General features: G+C 36.0%; 1 non-coding gene across 1 annotated transcript; it reads right to left on the bottom strand.

The window, feature by feature from the left end:
* Positions 1-14339: 14339 nt before the first annotated feature.
* TRNAM-CAU (transfer RNA methionine (anticodon CAU)) lies at positions 14340-14424 on the bottom strand. Its single transcript is given in 2 exon segments — positions 14340-14375; positions 14387-14424. It is a non-coding gene; the product is annotated as a tRNA-Met (tRNA).
* Positions 14425-22126: the final 7702 nt, after the last annotated feature.

Genomic DNA, 22126 nt, shown 5'->3' with positions numbered 1-22126 from the left:
GTGGTGGATGAAAAGAGCTAGTTTCAAAATCTAAGAAAGAAATTAAAAGCCAAAAAACTAAGTGTTAAAATTGAGACATCTTTATTGATGTTATAACACGGATTATCTATGTCAAGATTCAATCGGGGGGATTGGATCAGGGTTAAGAGAACCGATTCGGGTTTGTTTGGATTGATAGAAAAATGTACTGTAACGATTTGATATATCTGAGATAGAAAAAAATAATGAAAATTATGTTCATAAAAAATATAAAAAAAAAAATTTACAAAAAAATCACAATCCAGACAAGGCCTAAAACTTTTTGAAACAACCAGACAATAAGTGTATTTTTTGGTACGCTAGAGTGACTTGCGAGGTGAAATTTTTTAGATGATGGTTTATGGAGTTTTTTTTTTCCTTTGGTACAAAATAGAAACTAATCTAGGAATTGCAATCCAACGTACATCTTGACTAAGTAGTTGTTGAATAGTATGTACAAAATCGGATGGAGAATTTCTTAGTAATACCATCAATGATTAATAGGATGGAGAATTTCTACCCAACCCAAATGCGGCAGAGCAAGCACCTTGAGAATACCCATGGTCAAATAAGATGGAGACATGGGAGTACTCCTTTAGGAGCCCTCACATGGGATTAGACTTGATGGATGTATTCATGTTGGAGACAACAAACCTGAAGTTCTTGCTATATTGGTGTCATCTCGATTACAGAAGAGTAGAAGAACTATAACCGAGACGAATATTGGGGCCTTCAAAAGCTTGGAAAAATGAATTGGAATCTATTATCTGCTCATCTCCTGTATATGAATAATGAAGCCAAAGAAACTTGACGCTGGAATTACAGATTTTACGGTGGCGATACCCTACCGCTAAAAGGGTGGCTGTAAAAGGGTGGTGGAAGGCTCCACCTTCTTATTACACATTCAAATGTCAATCCAAACAGAGAAAAAGGCAAAACCCTTTTGCCTCTCTGTAAATTACAAAATCTTCCTCCCTTACAAAGCATTTAGTACCATGCAAGGAATCCTCCAATAGTCCAACCCTTTTTCTGAGGATGACTTGTCTTCAGTTGTTGGCTGTCCCCTCCTCGGTCTTTTTTCCTTATTCCTATGAAACTCCATATTATGTGGAACTTATGCGAGTATTAAGTGAAACCTGGGCTCATGAATCGCTTGCCATGACTACCAGGGCAAAATTGGATTCCATTCTCCCACTTTTCTACTATTGCAAGTTACACATAGGTCGTATTCCCCACACACAGGGTTTTTTGACGTACAAAATAAAATTAAGCAAAGGACTATGTAAAATCATTAAAAGCTACGAGCACAATTAATTGTGGCCATGACTGTCTGGTACTAACAATTACAGTAGCTTTTTTAATTAGTCTATTTTAAGCATGCATATCTAGAAAAAGACAATAATGCTACTACTACTACTCATAGCTCTTGTATAATCAATTGACCACTCCATGTCCCCTTTTTTTTTTTTTTTTTGGCTATTCGGAGCAATAACTCCATGTACTTGATCACCGACGTGGTCAACTTTAATCACTAGTTGAGTAGTTGGAGTAATCCTTTCAAGAACCGTAGCTTATTAATGGACTTCTTTTCTTGGTTTCTTTTTCTACTCATTTCTTTCACCTGTATTGCCAGTAAGTAATTTTTTGACAATAATACTATTGGGATCTGGGGAAAGGAATTGATGATGCTCATAAATGGGGAGGCAAGGGAAAGGAGTTGATGCGGTCTAAACTCTAAAGTAAAAATAAAATCATTTATGTTTCAGACAATAATGCCTATAACATTATTGCTCAATTGATTGTCTTGTTCTTGTAAAACAAAAAAACAAAAAAGGATATACTTAATTGTTATTATTATTAGTCCAATTTTCTCTCTTTATTTTCAAATTACACGACAATAATACTTATTACGAGTCTGTTTGGATACTCATTACTCTGTAAATTTATTTAACTGCATTTTAAACACATCTTTCAACTACATGTTCATCCCACATACATCACGCCCAAAAAATGTTATAGTATTTTTTTAAAAAAAAATAAAAAAGTTATTCCATTTTAATTTCCTATCTAAACACGCTCAATCTAGGGAGGTAAATGTACATATAGCTCTTTATTATTATTAGTCTTAACGCACCAACCGTACACCGATATCTGTAGTACTATCTATTTGGCTGCCCCAAAAAAAAAAAAAAAAAGTCAGAAACTGCAGAGGACATCTAATTTCTTTTTCACAGGCGAAAATGGATATGCTTCACTTATTTCTACACATAGCCAAAAGTACTGTACATCCCGAGCAAATCATGGGAAATAAATTAGGATCTACACAACCCAAAATCCAAATCACTGTACTATTATTATATTCTACTTTTTGGCGTCAAAATCAATGGAAACAGGGAGGAACTGAAAATTCTATCTTCATGGAAAGATCGAAAAGAAAGAAGCCAAAAAATTTAGTATTATTTTATTTCAACAAGAAATAAAAAGAATTTTTAATGTTGAGGACAAGAGGGGTGACACATGCAAATAAACATGACTTTAGCTTTGTGTGTCGACAAATTTCTTCAAACATCCATACGCAATGTGGGTCCCCCTGGCCGCGTTCCTGGTGTCGGTGAGTTACAGAAGATGACGTGTCGCCAGGTGTATGAACACGCCTGAAGGTGCGTTGCAGCTTAGCAGCGCTCTTTTTGCTTTTTCTTTTTAGGAACTTTTTATCATTTGTTTATGGGGGTTTTTTTTTTTTAACAAAAAAAAAAAGAAAAGCTTTTTACTGTTTTAACATTAAGGTATAGATATTATTGATTCACTTGTGATTGGGTTGTTTCTTTGGCTTGTCCCTGTCTGGGAAAAGAAACAAGAACGGGAAATTTTAGAATTCACGGGCGTAAACTTAGGTAATCGGGAAGATTTTGGCTGTCCAAAAAAAGATGGACAGGCACCATTGAATAAAATTTTTTTAATCTTTCCCTTTTTTCTTTTATAAAAAAAATTCTATTCTGTATTTTTCTTTTGAGGAAGGAAAGGTATTAGAAAGCCTTTTCTGGTGAGTCATGCACAAGACAGTAGTATTATTAATACAAGTGTTTGGATTTCCATAAACCATATTTATTTATTTAAATTTTAGACTTACATAGGTCTTGTAAATGCAAACTTCTAAGTTTTAAAAATTTTGTTGAAATGACCGCGTACGCATCTTTAGAATTTAGTTTTAATCTTTTAGTAGTATTTCGGAACTTTTTAAGGGTATTAATAATGGTTGTTGGACTTTTTGAGTAATTTCCTTAACTAGAAAAATCATGCAAAATTCACCTAGCCGTTAATTTATTTAAGGATGAAAAGAGTGAATTAGGCATTGTCTGGCAAAAACATAAGAGAGGTACGTATTTATAAATATTGTTTGGATTGCAGTTTTCTAATGAAAATTTTTTATATTTTTCGTGAACACATTTTTCAATATTTTTTTTATTTCACATATATTGAATTGCTACAGTCTACAAAAATTTTAAAAAATAATAATTCAAACGTGATTGTTTGTGGTTCTCCCCTGCAAATTAATTGCAACAATTTCTTCAATTTTCATCCTCAATCAACAATATAGTGTCAAGGGAACATGTTTCTCTTTACACAAAAAGGGTACTCCTAAATAGGGCTGGTTCAAATCCCACAGTCCATAACTGATGTGATGAACAAGCAACTTACCTTACCTGTGACTGAGCAGGAGGTCCACAGAGCTGTCTTCTCTATGCATCCAAACAAGGCACTTGGCCCGGATGGTATGACCCCTCTTTTCTTTCAAAAATTTTGGTCTGATATTAAATTGGATTTGATTCATGCTGTTCAGAGTTTCTTTCATTCTGGCAACTTACTACGAGCTGTAAATGAGACTTTGATTTGTTTGATTCCAAAAGTTGAATCCCCTATTGATATGACCCAGTTTAGGCCTATTAGTCTTTGTAACGTTCTATATAAAGTTATCTCCAAAATTCTGGTCCATAGGTTAAGAAGTGTCATCAGTTGTTGTATAAGTCCTTCTCAATCCACCTTTGTACCTGGTAGACAAATTCTAGATAATATTCTTGTGGCTCATGAATGCATTCATTTCCTTAACAACAAAAGATCTAGTAAAGAGGGATTCATGGCTATAAATTTGGACATGTCCAAGGTATATGATAGGGTGGAATGGACTTTTCTAGAAAAACTAATGTTAAGAATGGGGTTCTGTCAACAGTGGGTAGGTTGGATTATAGAATGTGTGTCTAGCATTTCTTATGCGGTCAATATTAATGGGGAGAAGAAGGGATATATCAAGCCAACCAGGGGGTTAAAACAGGGTGATCCCTTGTCTCCTTTCTTGTTCCTTATTTGTGCAGAAGGCTTCTCAGCTTTGCTCAACCGAGCAGTCAGACAAGGAAAACTTACTGACCTCCAATTGTCTTCTGGTGGTTCTAGACTATCTCACCTTTTTTTTGCAGACGACTCATTAATTTTCTGTAAGGCAAAGGAGGAGGAGGCAATGCAGCTGATGGATGTCCTCAGGCGATACGGGGAGGCTTCAGGTCAACTCATTAATGCTGAGAAATCATCAATTTTCTTCAGTAAGAATGTTCCAGTAGGAGAGAGGGCAAAGGTGCTAGTAAGAATGAGAGGGATGAAGGAGGTCAAACAAAGTAGGTACTTGGGTTTACCATTGGTAATTGGCAGATCAAAATCACAGGTATTTAAATTTGTTAAGGACAAGGTGATTAACAGAATATCAGGCTGGAAAGAGAAGTTGCTTAGTATAGCTAGGAAAGAAGTTTTATTGAAATCTGTGGTTATGGCTCTTCCAGCGTATGTGATGTCATGTTGTAAATTGCCTCAGGAACTTTGTAGGGATATGGGGAGAGAGATGGCAAAGTTTTGGTGGAGAAGTAAGGAAAAAGAGAGGAAGATGCACTGGCTAGGTTGGGGCAAGGTATCTGAAGTTAAACAGAACGGAAGATTGGGGTTTAGAGAGTTAGAGAATTACAATCTGGCACTTCTGGCCAAGTAGTTATGGAGACTACTCACTAGACCAAACTTGCTGCTCAACAAGCTCCTTAAGGCCAAATACTTCAAGGGCTCTTCAATCTGGAAGATGAAAGCAAAAAATACTGATTGGAAAAGTATCTTAAGTGCGAGGTCAGTGCTGGAGGAGGGGGTGAGGAAAAGGGTGGGAAATGGGAAGACCATAAATATTTGGAGAGATCGATGGATCCCTGGGGTGGCAGGAAGGAAGGTGTGCACTCAACAGGATACAAATTTGAGTTTGTGTAGAGTGAGTGAGCTGATTGAAAATGGGAGGTGGAATGAGGAGTCGTTGGGAAGGGTGTTTGTTATGGAGGATAGGGAAAGAATCTTGCAGATCCTCTTGAGCCTGCAGGATACTAAGGACAGACTCTTTTGGGCATACTCAGCCTCGAGGGAATACACAGTTAAGTCGGGTTACAGGTTTGTTCAGGGAAGGAAAGTAGCAAGAAGGGTGAGAAATGGACAGGAGAATTCTGGAAGTAGAAATGAAGTAAATGCAAGGGGTTGGAAAGTCTTATGGCAACTTGATATGAAGCATAAACTGAAGCACTTTCTCTGGAAATGCTTGAAGGGTATTCTGCCAGTCAATGCAAACATCACGGCTAGGTGCATGCAAGGCAATCCATTGTGTAAATGTTACGGTGCCTTCATAGAATCGACTGAACATATGCTGTTTCTATGCACTCATGCAGAGGATATCTGGAAACTGGCTCCAATTACGTGGGATGGACTGGAGAATTTGAGAGGGAAGGTCTGGTTGTGGTGGTCCGAGCTGGTGGAGGCAACAGCTAGGGAGAAGGGGGAGGAGCACATTACTTTCACAGTCAACTTGCTATAGCAAATCTGGAAGGACAGGAATGAGATAAACTTCAAGGGGAAGGGTAGAGGTCCAGAGGTGGTGGTACAAAGAGCACTCACAGAATGGTTGGAGTACCAGGAGGCCGAGGAAAAGGGAAGGGAGGGAATGGCGGAGTTAAAGCAAGAGGTAAAGAAGCAAGAAAGGTGGACTGCTCCTGAGAAAGAGTAGATTAAGCTGAATACCGATGCTGCTTTGGATCAACAGACAAACAAAGCTGGTTGGGGTGTAGCTGCCAGGGACTGGAAAGGGAAATTGATTGCTACATGGGCCTATCCTTCTTTTACATGTTCAGTACCAATGCTTGAGGAGGCTTTGGCAATTAGAACTGCAATGGTCAAAGTTGCCTTGGAAGGTTGTGAGAGAATTATTATAGAATCAGATTGTAAAGCTGTGATAGATAAAATAGAGAAGGATACGGATGATGTGGTTATATCTACAGTTTTGCATGATATTAGACTGCTAAGACATAACTTTGATGAATGTTGATTCTCCTTTGTTCGAAGGGAGCTCAACTTTGTTAGTCATAAGTTAGAGAGATTTGCTCTAAATTTAGGGTCTGTTATTGATAGGAAAGTTTGTTTTCCAGTTGGGTTGTTTGATGTTGCTCAAGCAGACGTTGAGGGGCAGTTGCTCCAGGGTATGTAATTTGACTTGATGAATAGAATGTTGCCGTGTTTGACAAAAAAAAAAAAAAAAATAAGGCTGGTTCATAAAAGCCTTGGAATCTATATACATCATTAAAGTAGCCTTAACATTTTTCCTGTTAAAAGTGCACATCTTCTTCTATTTACATGGATTTGATCATTTTCTTTGACTTCCAACCTTGATGCCTTGAATGAGTATGATTTAAGACGCCACTTTTGCAAGTATGGTATTTGTAGGGGCCGGTTTCAGCTTCAGTGTTGATGAGGACGCGGCATGGAAACGTGCTCTTTTAATCACGACATTGACATTTATCTACCTCCCAAAAAAAAATGAAGGATTTCCGTTGAGTTAAAACACTTAATTCGCTCTTAAATTTGCATTAGAAGCTAGTTGATTTCGTTTAGCAACAAATGATACGTTAAAGTTGCCAGTTTTATCTGTGAATTAGTAAAGTTCGCGTAGTTTTCAAACTAGCTAATTAGGACTATTTTGGACACCATAATATATTGCATAGAATTTATTAATTTAATCCTTTTTAGGGCAAACCACTGTATTATACTGGAAATTAGTCGATTAATGTTTTTGTGCACATTATTCGGTGGTTAATCAGGGATTATCAAATCTTCTCTCTACTGCTCCTCTTCTCCAACTTCTCTCTTCTGCTCCTTTTCTCTGAATCTCTTCCTCTTCGGGAGAGAGACCACTATGGTTTCCCTGGTCTCCCTTCCACAGGTTTCGTTTTTATTATTTTCCTAATAAAGCCATTCCTAAATTTTTTTAGCGGGAGATCTCTGTTTCTTCTAAAGTTCCTAGTGAGAATTTTTGTTCTCCTAGAAGTTCCTAGTGAGATTTTGTGTTATTTTTCCTTGTTTTGTTGTTTAAATTTGAATTTACTTCAGATCTGAATTTATTTCAGATTTGAGTTTATGTCGACGGATCTCATCATCTTTATTGAAACTTACAACTATTGATTAGTAGATATGACGATTGCAACATGCACAGAGTGAGCAGCAGCGATTTATTCTATGAGAAAATGATTTTAAAATTGATGGTACTTTTTAGATCTGTTTTAATTTCTTAGATCTTTTGTATCTATTAAATTACATATCTACAGTTTTAGTACATGTTTTATCTGCTATTAGGACAACAATGTATGTCAATCATGCTGGACGATTTCCAGCAACCCGATAATGAAATATATATTGTTATAAAAAAAATTAATCAAGGATTGATCTGCCACTACTCAACCAATGCACCCATTATATACATAATGGTGAATACATTTAATTAATCAATTTGGTAAATTAGTCCTAAACAGAGTTAGATATGTTAATGAAGTAAACTATAGGGTTTGTTTGGATTGAGGCTTATTTGTCAAAATTTATTTGCTTACATCATCATTACAATTTCCAACACATCTTTTTATCTTCCCAATTATCTTTTTATCTCACATACATCACATCACAAAAAGTGCTACAATAAAAATATCTCAAATAATTTACAATCCAAACAGAGCCATAAAAGGCCGGAGAGCCAAGAAAGCATATGATGATAAAGAAAAAGCGTTAAAACGCACATACATATATACTGTAGATATCAATAGAAAACCAAAAAAAAAAAAAGTTTTCCTTAATCATTGCTTAATCTTAGAATGCACTTTATTATTTATGTTAAAGTTACTTGTCCCAGACAGCCATCATCTCCGTCTTGCCGGGGTGCTGTTTCTTGGCAATAACTCATGATTATTGTTATTATTATTATTTTCAATTTTTTTTAGCTGTATGATTTGTATAGTAAAGCAAGTACAGATCACAAATCACTCACCGCCAATAAAATTCAACAAGAAGTCAACATTTTTACTAAATTCGAAGTGGATCTCCTAGGTTTTGACTCCATAGTGGCAATTTTTAAAACAAGGACATAAAATCTAGCAAAACCTAAGTTCCGTTATGAGTAGACCAAGATGGTCCTGGCTAGGGGGATTGGCTGTTCTTGGTTTAGTCAAAATTTAAATCAGTTCACATGAACGTAATAGACTTTTGCATGCTACGTAGCATCGTTTGTTTGACTTCGATCTTCAAAAATTGAATAATTCAGATTGTGTCACGCTATCTCATCAAAGTGATGTTGCACAATTTGAATTATTAAATCTATAAAAATTAGGATCTACCTAAGTTTTGGCTTCATTTGACCTACCAATTTGCAACTCACCTACTCTCTTGCAAATGTAATTCAACGAAATCCCTGTTCAATTTAAGCTAATTAATACTTGAAAAAGTAGTCTTTATCCTTAAATTTGACACTATGTAGTATTTATTAGTCAAGCGTCGGCCATGAAAATCAGCTATAGCTGCGACGGTGGTGGTCCTTGGCTCACCTGTAATTTGGCTAAGAAAATATAATTGGACAAAGCCTCCAAAAGTCAGCAGTATCTTTTTGAGTATGCGATGGGGTTGCAAAGTGAGAGAGAAGCCAGCCAAGTTGTGCTATTATTGAACGTCCGAATCAATCTTTTTCTCCTTTTTTTAAATAAATTTTATGTAAGCCTTTTTTCCCACCTTCCTTTTTCCGTCTTTTTGTACTGGAAAAAATAAAATGTATCGGTCCATGCATGATGGAGATTGCACTGCAGGATGACAAATCGTGCTACGTGGTTGTCAACAGTCAACAGGGAAATGATTACATGGGAATCGCCAAAAATTTGGTTTCAATGTTAAACTCGTTTGATGTTATAACCACTGTGCATCCATCCATCCATATCATTTTGCCTTTCAATTAGGTAAATGTCTACCTAGTATTTTTAGTGCATCATACATTGTTTTCATGATGATCCTCTAAAAAATATCATGTCGTGTTCACGATTCTTCTGTGTCTGTATTCCACTATGGAATCACCATCCAACTTTCTGAGGAATTTGGCATTTGGAGTCTTAGGAAGAGGCTGACCACGCTGATTTATTTGGTTTTCACCGAAGAACTTGGATTCTCAGGAGCCCCGTATTTAACAAGCATACCTTTCTCTCTTTTTTTTTTTTTTGGGAAAAAAAATTTCACATGGAACAATCTGGGGGTTATTATCATGTCATAAAATATGACTTAGAAGTAGCTTAAAAAAGAAATTTAGGAGAGATTTAATTCATAACTTTTCAACGTAAAATAATCTGCACAGTGGATTAACCTAAAGATATTTGCTAGTTAGATTAGGTTGGAAATTGAATTACATCCAGGAAAATCAAATTGGTAGAAAGAAAACACTGGGGTTGGCACAGTGGTCAAATAATAGCTCTTAGAATTTTTGTTGTTATCAAATTTATTGTTCAAATATTAAATCTGACAGTCGGAGGTAGAAAGGATGCATGGAGAGGAGCGTAAGGTTTTAAAAAACAAAAATTGGTGGAAAACAAGTATATATCTAATATCTCCCACAACTTTTACGGTTTTACCAACTTCTGCGAGCAGAGCACTTCATCTCCACGAAATTGATGGATGAATACCAGATTGGAGGAAGTGATTGCTATGATGGCATTGCCAGCTACACCTACACATTGGCGTAGATTTTGGAGGTCAGCTGTAAGCCTGTGACTACTGCCCAACCATTAGTTCTGGTCGACAATTAAGCAGCATAGGAACCCACACTTCTACTTCAGCCAAGTGCTGAAATGCTAACTACTTTCCGGGCGATTAGACATTGGAGCAAGTCATCAATTTTTTTTTTAGATGATGTTTTGGCTATATTATCATTTTGGCATTGATTTTCATTTTCATACGTATGCTTCACACAAAGCATGGTTTTGAATCAATAGATGTGGCATTTTTCTATCAAATAAGAATAATAACTGAATGAGATGTACCAATGGGGATGGCACCGTCAAGGCCCACAGGCCACAAGATTCTCAAGACTCCGGGAAAAAAATTGCATGTGGCGTGTTTTAATGAGACGGCATTTCTCTAGACCATGTTGAGTTACGTTTTTTTTTAATACGATAGATCTATTCTTATTCCATATTGAGTTACATAGCCGAAGGTTCTTCTTGGGCCATTTCATCCAATTATGGCTAAGCATTATTGTAATAGCATGTGTATTGTGGCTTCATCCATACCTTTCTAAAAGGTTTAGGCATTAGCTGGACGTAGGGAAGACAGTGTTCCTGAGTTTATTGCATGCATATGGTTGTAAAGTATAGCTCTACTTAGCACCTAAACTAATTAAACCAGTTACATGCAGCTTGCAAATCTCCATTCAACATCAGACAGTACAGCAAAAGATCTATAGAAGAAGGGACATGATCATATATAGGGGTGTTTAATTAACAGAATATTTTGAATCCATATAACCCCATAACATCTTATAAAAAAAAAAATTTGAATTCCATCTCAAAACCAATTGACGGTGAGAGGAAAGACTTGCTTGTAAGTACTTGGAAAAACTAGTTAGTTTGAGCTTTGACATGTAAACTTGAATAGCTTTTACACATAGCTTTTCTCCTACATGATTTTATTGAAGTCAATTGTACGAATTATGTTCATGCCATATGAATATAGCACGAGATTCCTGATAATTTTGTTCACATGATTGTGAGCCAAACATGCTATAAGTTTGTACAAATGACTTCGTATTGAGGCTGCAAACAAGTCAAGCGCTCATGAATTGGTTTAATCAAAACTCGATTCAAGTTTGATCAACATCGAATTCGATCCCAACTCAACCTGTGCACGGATACTTAGTTCGTTAGTTCATTGAGTATGCTTGAATTTATATATTTTTAATAGTAGAATTACATGGATGGCTCCTATATTTTTATTATTTAATTAGGGTGAAATTTCAATTTTATTTATTTTGAAAAATATAACAAATCATTTTTAATTTTATTTAAACTCAAGTAGGTTTGAACTCGAGGTCGACAGGGCTCAAATTGGAGTTTGAACTCGAGTTTCAGAATAAAAGTTTGTTGAACTCGAGTTTGAGTTCGAACCTAATTAAAATTAAATTGAGTTTAACTCATCTAAGTCAAAACTCGACTCCAATCTGCTTGAGTAGGCTCGAATTAGAGTTTGAATTCAAATTCAAGTTTTAGAATGAAAGTTCATTCAACTCAAGTTCGAGTACGAGCCAAATGAAAATTGAGTCGAGCTCTGTTCATTTAAATTAAAATTCAATTCGACTCGACTTGTTTGGTGTCCTAATTCGTGAACTGCCATACAAGGTTGGCTGAATCCTCACGGCACCTTCCCTCAATTTGGAGTAATTCTTTCCCTTCGTGCCTCTAGTGGTTAATGTTCTTTCGTCAGACTCACGAACAAGTTGTGGGCTAATGAAATGCTGTGACGATCCATAAAACACGTACATGGGCTCCATCACAAATTATGCCACATTTAAGAAGCTGGCGCGGCTGTGTTTTTATCCCCTAACTTTGAACCTAGTACCTTATCATTTCTCACCTGCAAAATTCAGCTCGGATTTCAGATTTCAGGATTAAACATAGGCAACCTTGCTCGGAGTAAACACACAACCGATCGATTACTGAGCAAGCAAGATGATTTTAGCCTCTCTGAATCCTCATCTTTGCTGCACTTTCGACTCAAAAGTGAGTCGGCGAGGTGCAAAAATCCCATTTAATGCATCAACGTGTCGTTGAATATGGTTTTCAGGTATATTCACTGGTCATTTTTGGATACATACGAATTTATTTCACCTGCACATATGAATGGTTTCATCATTTTACATACCCCACTTCCATAAATGGCTTCGGCTTGCCTATTATCCCTGCCAAAGTAGTGGAGAACTTCATATTGTTCATCATCATGTTCATCTACATCACTAATGAATGACTCAACTCCCTGTTCCTGATTAAGAGATGTAGCCAACCGATCAAACAACGAAAGATTTAACAGAAGTACAAGGAAAGATTTAACACAAGTTAAGAGCTTTTTTTAAAAAATTATTATTATAACCAGATATAATTGCTCCTTTATTTTTTGTCAACAAAAATGGATTGGCTGAAAGAAATTTTGTGCATTTCTCGCTGTCCGCCATGACCACTTCATGCTGGTTGCTAATGCGTGCCTGGCTACATCAACCTGAATACGACTGGATATCATATAAATTCAATATGGTGCGTGTCGAATTGCTGCACTTCATGAGCATGATTAGTAAGAGGCTAGCTACCAAAGAAAGAAACAAAATCCCTCATTCTTACCACGATTAACTAGTCAGTTGAATTGGGTTCCTTTTGCTCTGTAATTTGTTTCTGGTTGTCAAAAACTGCAAATATGTGATTGTAATTCTAAGCTACAAAATCTCTTTTTGCAGACCTTAAATGAAGCAAGAAAGACTGAATTATTGAATATTCAACCAACCAATTGCAACATAATGAATGAGAAAGGAAACAAAAATTGTGCAATGTTGGAATCTAGGACCACTGATCAACGTAATACTGATTGATTTGGTTATATGTCATGCCAACGTCTTAATTGGCTTTGATAGTTTGTTGGCGTGATTTCTCATATACTACTGGTCTGTGACAGTGCCCTGGTGGTGTCTAGGCTAGTTTGTACTTGAGGAGAGTCCCACTTCCTGAAAACATGCACAGACCTTATCCTTTGTCTTGTCGCGTTTTATTCCCAATAGAGGGATCAGCATTCAGTAGGCAATGTGACTTCGAATTTTACCTTTGCATACGATGATTTGAATGAGCCTCCTATGACAAGAAAGTTCTTTCATTGTACTGAAGCTGGAGGAAAGATTTTGTAAGGTGAAGTAGGGAGGGCCACCTTCACCGCCATCACCCAGTGTAGGAGTGTAAATGATTTAACTAAACTATTTTACTCGAACTTGCTGGAAGCTCAGTTAAAAATTCGATTTGAGCTCGACATTGATCAAATTCGAGTTGGGTTTCAATTATTTGACAAGGTACTCGAGTCGAGTACGAGTAGAAATAATCAAAACTCAAAATACTCGTTGATTCTTATCCAATAATGCAATTATTATATAATTTTTAATTATTTATAGCAAATTTACATTTACAAGTAAACAAAAAATTGTGAATTTTACCAAAAAAAAAAAAAACATGCTTTAAAACTTGATTGAGCTCAATTCAGCATGATTGAACAAACTTTGTTTGAGCTCGAACTCAACTTTTAAGAATCTGACGAGTTCGAATTCAATAATTTTTACTCGAGTAGTCATCAGCAGCCTTAATCCAGTGTTAGCTAAGCTTAACAACCCTCAGCCTCAAGAACAGTTATTTGTCATCTTGGGATTTTGTTTAAAGTGGGGAAAAGCCGAACCTGGAAAAGCACTTCTCAGGACTTCAAGAGAATATTTCACTTTTCCACATCAATACACCTTAATACGTATAATTTGCTCTACATTGTATTTATTGTTACTGATTAGTTGGTTACAATTTTACAGCTTGTCAAATCTTCAAATTTCAGCATTATTTGAGCATTTATTTGTCCGATTCTTACATTTTACAGGGTGTAACGCACCAGAAATTGGTCAGAAATCTAAACCTTGGGTTTCTATGCTGACGACCTTGAGCAATGAGTAAAGTATCATCATACTGCACAATGAAACCAATGGATGGACAGACGGTGAATACGTTTTCCCCCAAAAAAGTAAAAATTTTTTTGTAAAACAACAACGTGCTTTTTGGCCTGTTTGTAGTCTGCTGAAGAGGAGAAAAAAAGACTAGGTAGTAGATCCCTCGTGTCCGTAGCCTTATTGAACCACTGGAGCTGAAAAAGCTGCGAGGGAGCGAAAAACTAATTGGGGTGAGAGAGGCTCGAACTCTCGACCTCAGGATAACTCAGAAGCTATGAGACCTACGCGCTAGCCAACTGCGCCACCACCCCTTTGTTGATCAAGTCCGACGTAGCAAATAATATTTAGTAATAAATAAATAAATTGAAAATTAATTTTTTGTCCTCACCGACACAAACATGAACGAAGAGAAATAGAAAATTCAAGGTTTGCCCAAAAAAAAATATTGGTGACAGAGAACCTTATTGAAAGCTTTCACTCACAAATCTCACTTCCTGTGGCATCTTTAACAAGCAGCATCACAATATTAGATTGCCAAATCACAGAAACAGTAGTTAATTTGATGATGCTAATGTTACCACAGGCACGAGACGAGAAAAATTATTATGCACAAAATAATGTCCTACCATCTTGAGTTCTTTTAAATGCATGCCGGCTTGGTAGACCAATGATCCAAGGCAGGCCTCATTGAATTGATTACTTATAAGAAATTGGGATCTCTAGTTGCTCAATTTTCATTATCTGTTTCCTAAGAAAAATCATTGCCTCCCGCTCTATGCCCAAGGTAAAAATTACTTGCATTTCAATGGTCATATTTCCTATTCGTGCTTCGATTTGCAATGGAATGACATTATATTATAAAAGGTGAACTCTAATAAGGGTATAAACGAGTCTAATCAAGCAAAAAGCCCTAGTGTTCAAGCTTTTTCTTTTTTCTTTTTTAAACTTGTTTATAATGTAACTATCTGGTTCGAATTAGAATTCGAGATTTCTCACATACACTTTCTCCTCTCATATCATCCAACCCATCCTTCCTCCCAACCCATATATCACTTACACTCACTAGTCTTCAAATTTGTTTAATTATTTTAGCAAATTTAAATTTTTTTTTAAATTTAATTGATTTATTTTGCCGAACCGAGATTAGACGAACTTTTAATTGAAGTTTAAAATTATCGAATATAAAATGATTTCAAATTTGATTTGGCTAGTTGACGAATCAAATTTGAACGATTTCTTATCATACCGAGTTCAACTCGAGTATTGAATATTTGGTTCATTTTTCAACCTAACTATAACATAAAAATTAGCTTACAAAAAAACTCCAAAATAAAAATTTGGGCCTTGAACCCTTTTTTGCGTGGGAGTTAAAATTCCTCACTTCTTGTTGGGCTTTGCATTCTTTGATTTCCCTTCAGCATCGAGTCCAATTATTTCACGATTTCGTCGCCTTGCTATCCATAATTATTTTCAAATTGGTACCTAAAAATTTCCTCGAATCTCATTGGACTTCATAGGTTAGTATCCACAGTAAAGTTCTCCACTTTTTCTCTTGCAAATTGGTTCCATAATGGGTAAGGTATCAGGATCTAAAAAGCATTGCCTCAGCCCGATCATCTGTTTGCTTATTGGGTTGTCCAAATTTATGACCCATTTCTAAACATCATTTCACTCAGCTACGGCCTACGAGCTTAATGGATATGCCACAGGCCCTGTACTCTACTTTTTTCCGTTCTTTCTTTGGTTATTGTGTGTGTGTGTGTGTTTTTTTGTGGTAAATTACGTGAAAGTTTTTTTTTTTTTTTTTTTTTTTAAATAAGTGGAAGTTCTTGAAATCATGACTTCTTACTTACAATCATTTCCATCTTGCCGCTCACCTCAACCCCCCCAAAGTATGATAAAGTATCTAATCGCTCATAGTGTTAATATATAATAAAAGAACGATTAAGATAGGAGTAAAAATTACACAACTTAAATAAGACAAGAATCTGGGGATTAGGGCCAAATAGACAAAGACGCAGGGGAGGTATTTGGGGTAGTGGGTTCTTCTTTAAGGTTTAGTAGAGGTTGCCATACTAACTTTTCCGTAATCCCACATCGTTTCTTCGGGGTTGGGGGGTGGGTGGTTAAGTCCCTAGATTTGTCTCAAGAGTTGCCGGCTTTTGGAGTTAAATTTGGAATTAGGTTTAATTAACTAACTTCGAAAGTCTGAAAAAAAAAAATAAGACAAGAATGTCATACCACTCTTTATTCTCTTAGCTGCTCATCGGAAAGAAATCATGCAACCAGTTTGTCATAAAGAAATCATGCAATATTCACTAGCGTTGTTTAACAACATTAATGACATAATAAATCAAGCGTCATCTTCAAAGATTTACTGAATAATAAAGGATAATGTGGTTTACAGTACTATTAACAGCATTAAAATCTAAACAGCAAGTTAATAAATTAAACAGTAACCAAGAAGGGTGGGGGCCTGGGGGGGACATCGATTTGCTGTAATAAAAAGTCAAGGAAAATTTTTTTTTCAAGTCTAACTCATGGGGTGGAACAATTTTCTACCAATTAAAAAAAAGTAAATTTTATATACATTGACAGTGAATACACTATCACTATTGGATTCGTGACACATATGCGAAAATTGAATTTCAAATTCAAATTTTGCATACTTGTCATTCATCTAATATTGACGGTGTATACACTGTCAGTGTAGGAAATATTAATCCGTTAAAAAACATGAGATACCCATATTTTACCATAATTATCTGAGGACTTAATACCAAAAAAAAAAAAAAGAAAAAGAAAATCAAAATATTGAGGATAGATCATGTTCAAAATGACAGCAAATAAGAAAAACATTTAAGGTCCCGGATGCACCCAGTCACAAAACGTATAGCACTAGGGGAGGCAAATACATGTTACCCTATCTTTTATTGAGTGCCATGTGCCCGAAACAATTCTGATGATCACCACTTCTACTCCTTGACAGACCATACACCAAATCCTTTGCATGAAAAGTTTATAAAATAGTGCAGGGAGCATTAGTCTTTTGCTGAATAATGGAAATTAATCACATAGCTAGGCTACAAATTGTCCATTTTTTGTCCACTTGCCAAGCGTACATAACAAGAGGGTTTTCCGCCTTTGAGTGAGGACTGAGGAGTTGATTTGAAATGGCTCTCATTCGTGGATGGCAAACGTATGTGCTTCAACTAGATTGTGCTTTAGCAAATTTGGATGCTGAACTTCTTAATCAAATGAATATTGTAGCTCTTAGGTCAGAAGGCAATTGGAGCCCATATTTCCCTGTTCCACACAAATGAAGAAACAGGGTGTCCCTTGGTCAGGAACATTTCAAGTTTGGCAATCAATCTTCTCATGGTGGTCGACAATGTTTGCTGGCTTAGGCTTATCACTGGGTGCCATCAAATGAATGGATCAATTACTAACTTGAGAGTATTTTTTATTCAACTTGCAATTAATAGTTAGCAAATTCAAACGACATTAATTTAGGCTCTGGAATTTAATTCCCACATTATCAAGTTCGTTTCCATGTAAGAAAAATCAGGCCGACCGATATTCAACAGTCATATGTTCACATGGGAGAGACTCAGACTAGCTTAAACACGTTCACTTCCTAAATGGCTAAATGAGGAAATTTTGCAGGGCACGATTAGTTGTCAAATCTATTTTCTTTCTCTTTGGTTAAATTGATCAAACAAAACGTTCAGTCCATGATCTTCTTCGAAACACGCAATAGTACGTCAGAAATGTAATTAAACAAAAGCAATAAAACGTATTAAGCCATGCTTAATTTCAAAGCGAAGAAAAAAAGGTGGGATAAGAAGGATAAACGTGATTTAGTCTACAAGCAAGACCAAACTATATATTTGTTCCATCGAACCAAGATTTTAAGTGGAAGGCACGACTATAGTGTCATTCAATCAAACTTTTTTGTTTTTTTCTCTCTTGGTAATACATATCTTTATAATTAGTGGAATCCAGATAAGTAACTAGTAGTATTTGGCTAAGATCGAACAATAGTATAACCCTTAAATCAACTGTGACTCTTTTTTTGAGTTCTTTGCTTGTTTTTGTATCAAAGGAGGGTAGTTGGTAGACACTAGACAGAGACATAATGATGTAAAACCGTGGTGGATGTTGCTCAAATTCTTGAGCAACCGTTATAATTGCCATAAAGGTTGCTGATAGCAACTGTATATTTCTGCCCCTTACACTCTATAAGATGCTGCTCGTAAATACTAACTGTCAACGACTCAGCACGTCTTTACGGGTAATAACCTTTGGCATCATTATGCAAATTTGTACGAAGATAAAAGTGTTTGGTGATTTTTTTTTTTTTCCCTTGAAAAAAGGGTTCATCCCGGACACCCTAATTAGTTGAAGAAATGAGATATCAGATATCAGAATGTGGAAAATGGAATCAGCCTTCTCCCACTCAAAAAAGGAAATTGCAGCCTTATAAAATTAAAAAGCCATAGCATCTCATCGATTAGTTGGTCTTCGTTTGCTGGAAATGGAGCTAAGACTGCTAGTTGGCGTGGGACTCACCCATGCGTAATATGTATGCCAGAAATAAAAGAGCAGAGTGTGCTTTTTTTTTTTTTTTTTTTTTAAAGCCAGAGCGGATTCTCATGCAATTGTCTTCCAGCAATTTATGGCTAGGGACTCGTTCTTTCACAGAATTGAGAGATTTGATTCCTAGTCGATAATTCCAATTCAAAATTTGAATGTGACTCCTTCACAAAATAAGCTTCGAGATTCTATATTAAACCATTTTGTCCGAGTTAACTACTAGAAAAATTAACTTGGATACATATATATATATATATATCTGGTGTATACATATATTGCATATGTACAAATTACTTTTTTGATTGTACAACAAATAAAAAACCTTGCATGCTTATGCAAATTAAATTGGGAACAATTGCATTGCCAATATGCCTGACTTTTATCCTTGTATGAGAGGCTGGGAGCTTTTCCTAGAAGTAGTAGGATGGGGAGGAAGAGTGGAGACTGGAGAAGGGGTATTCAGGACTTCAGCACCACTGTCAGTTTCACTTCTAATGTTGATACTATGACAATCTATTGATGTATGTATTAATACAATAAATATAGATACTAAGATTGGAGCTGTAAACGAGTTGAATCGAATCGAGTATCTCATGTTTAAACTCTGTTCGTTAAGCGATTTGGATAACGTTCGTATTCATTCGTTAATTTTCGAACTCCAAACCTGTGTTCGTGTTCAGCTCGTTAAGCAAAATTCATGTACGAGTTCGAGTTTGTATTTGGCTCGTTTAACATAAACGAACTATTCGAGAACATGCTCGAAATGCTCGAATCCAAATTATTTTAAGCCTTAAATATGCTATACAAATCATTAATCATTCTAAAAAAAATTAAAGTACTAAGTGATTAGATTCTATTATTCATTAATTATATAACTAACATTAACATAAAAATAACAAAAAAAACCCTCCAAATATAAAAGTCTAGCCATAAAATTAACCTTAAAATTTGTCAAATGATAATTATGTCCATGTTTGTGAACGTTCGTTAAAACTTGCGAATATGCTCGTGTTTGCTCGATTATTAATCGAACAAAAAAATTCATTCGAACTCGGTTCGTTTTAGGTTTCGAACGAGTCTTTCACGAACATGAACATGTTGAAACGAACCGGTCTATTGAACAGTTCGGTTCGTTTAACAGTTCTAACTAAGATCATAGCGTGTTTAAATACAACAAATATTGTCACTCATTGAAATATGTGCTCCACAATTAATCCTAATCATTTTAATTTAAAGTAAGCCATTAAGGCTATCATTCGCATGATGCTGTTGATCTGATAATTGTAAAAACTATATCAATGATAGCTACAGTTGGGATTTTTGTGCGATTATACGATTTGTTGTATTTTTTTTGCATAAATTAGTGAACTATCATACAACTTTATTGTGTGTCCTGGATCAATTCAACATATAAATACAACTTAATTCGTAAACATACACTAAATTTTATTAGAAATATAACAACCATGTCTAATAGTCGCACTAAACTTTTAAGTTATTACCTAACTATACAGTATTATCAAAAAAAAAACTAAACTAAACTATACAGTACACACGCCTCGATCTTGCAGAAACCCTAGACCGGAGAAGGGGCAAAAGAAAGCAGATGAAATCCAGCTCATAGTTCTCAAAGAACCATGACAGGACCCCACGTGGAGAGGACTGCCAGTTCACGGACTTGTACAGTGAACTTCAACATAAACTAAGAGGACCCTTTAGCTGTCTCCTCGTCCCTAACGCTGGCAACAAGCGTAGATAATGACCACCACAGCCCTCCCCCAATGGCCAATACTCCCACCCCACCCCTTTCCTCATTTTGCTTTGCTTCCGCCTGCTTTCTCTTCCCTTTTTTCTTTCGCTCCATGCTACGTGCGTGTGCGTGCCTATGGTGGCCTCAAAGAGCAACTTCAAGGAAAAAAAAAAGCTGTTCATAATGTATATTTGATCATATATAGATAAAGCTGTAATGTATATCATCATCTCCTACCTGCAACAACGAAAGCTTTTACCAAGTTACAACAATGAAATGACAAACATGCGCATCCAGGCCACAGGCCATTGGAGATTTCGTCAATGTCGTACATAAAATATAGTATGGCGTACATACAACTGGAGTATTTATATGTGCCCATGCAGTACTCATCATCGATTTTGGAGAAACTCTGGACAGCCGAGCCAACATCATGGTATTCCATTAACTTAGTTAAGATTCATTACAGGTCAAATGTTGTTGTTAAAACATGTCTTAACAAATTAGACCACCTTTTCACTTTTTGACAGCCGACCAGTGACAATTAAGTGGATACGTATTCTTTTTCTCACCTTATTGATTGTCAGAGTGAATATATATATACACACACACTATTATAGACATGGGCTTTTTCAATAGGGTTAAAAGGGATCGATCTTAACTGTTATATCAATCGGTTTCGGCTGTTTGGACGGTTGGCTGTTAACATTCGACCAGTGGTGAGTAAGGAACGTGGGGTCATGTGGGACTATTGATGGTCGGCTAATTAAGGTTTGGACTAAGATTCAGTTAATTTTTGTTTTTTACGGGGCAGTTTCGTGCCATTTAGGATGCCATGGTTACAAATTATGAATCCCATTTTTTCCCTTGGCGCTAGCGGTCTCCACATTATGCAACCGTTTTGTGCTCAAATTGAGGTTAGCTGCTCGTCAAATGTATGACCATAAGTTCGTTAAAACTATTTAGAGTATCAATTTGGTGAGCCAAAAGATTAATATTTGACATGAGTAGTAGCTAGTACTTACTTTTAAATGTCCAATGCATATCAGCATGATGGGAGCCGTGAACGTGAAGGGGCCTTGACTTGATCCTTCACTAGCTAGACGTGGGCTAAATGCGATGCTCCATAATCTTCTCCTCCATCCTCATTGTAAATAGCCTTATAGTAGGAGTGAGGTTGGCACTTGTAACTATGGTGTATGTCCTAAGTTTAGTGTATTTCATTTTTTGATAAATAAAAGTTTAAATAGTTTCGAATTCGATAGCTATCACGGGTCAGAAAATGCTCCTTAAAGTATAAGTCACTTACAAGGACACTAATAGATTAACCACCAGCATAGTTCTTACATTATTAATGGGATTTGAATACACAACTTTTCGTAAGTGAGTGATCCATCTTTACTAATCGAACTAATTTGTATTGACCTTAAGTTTAGTTATATTGTGTAAGAAGTCATTGAAATTTTTCTAACCCAAATAAACTCAATGCATACACATATATAATAGTTGAGTTGGTTTCGATCCTTACTAATTGAACTAGCTTGTGTTGACCCTAAATTTAGTAATGTTATATAACAAGTCATTTGCAGTTTTTTAACCCAAATAAACACAATGCATTTTCCTTTTATGTACATAATAGTTTAGTTGGTTTCAATTTCGATCACCGT

Source organism: Coffea arabica, chromosome 10e, assembly GCF_036785885.1.
Source record: "Coffea arabica cultivar ET-39 chromosome 10e, Coffea Arabica ET-39 HiFi, whole genome shotgun sequence".
Classification (NCBI taxonomy): Eukaryota; Viridiplantae; Streptophyta; class Magnoliopsida; order Gentianales; family Rubiaceae; genus Coffea; species Coffea arabica.
This window is presented reverse-complemented; position numbering and strand designations above follow the sequence as displayed.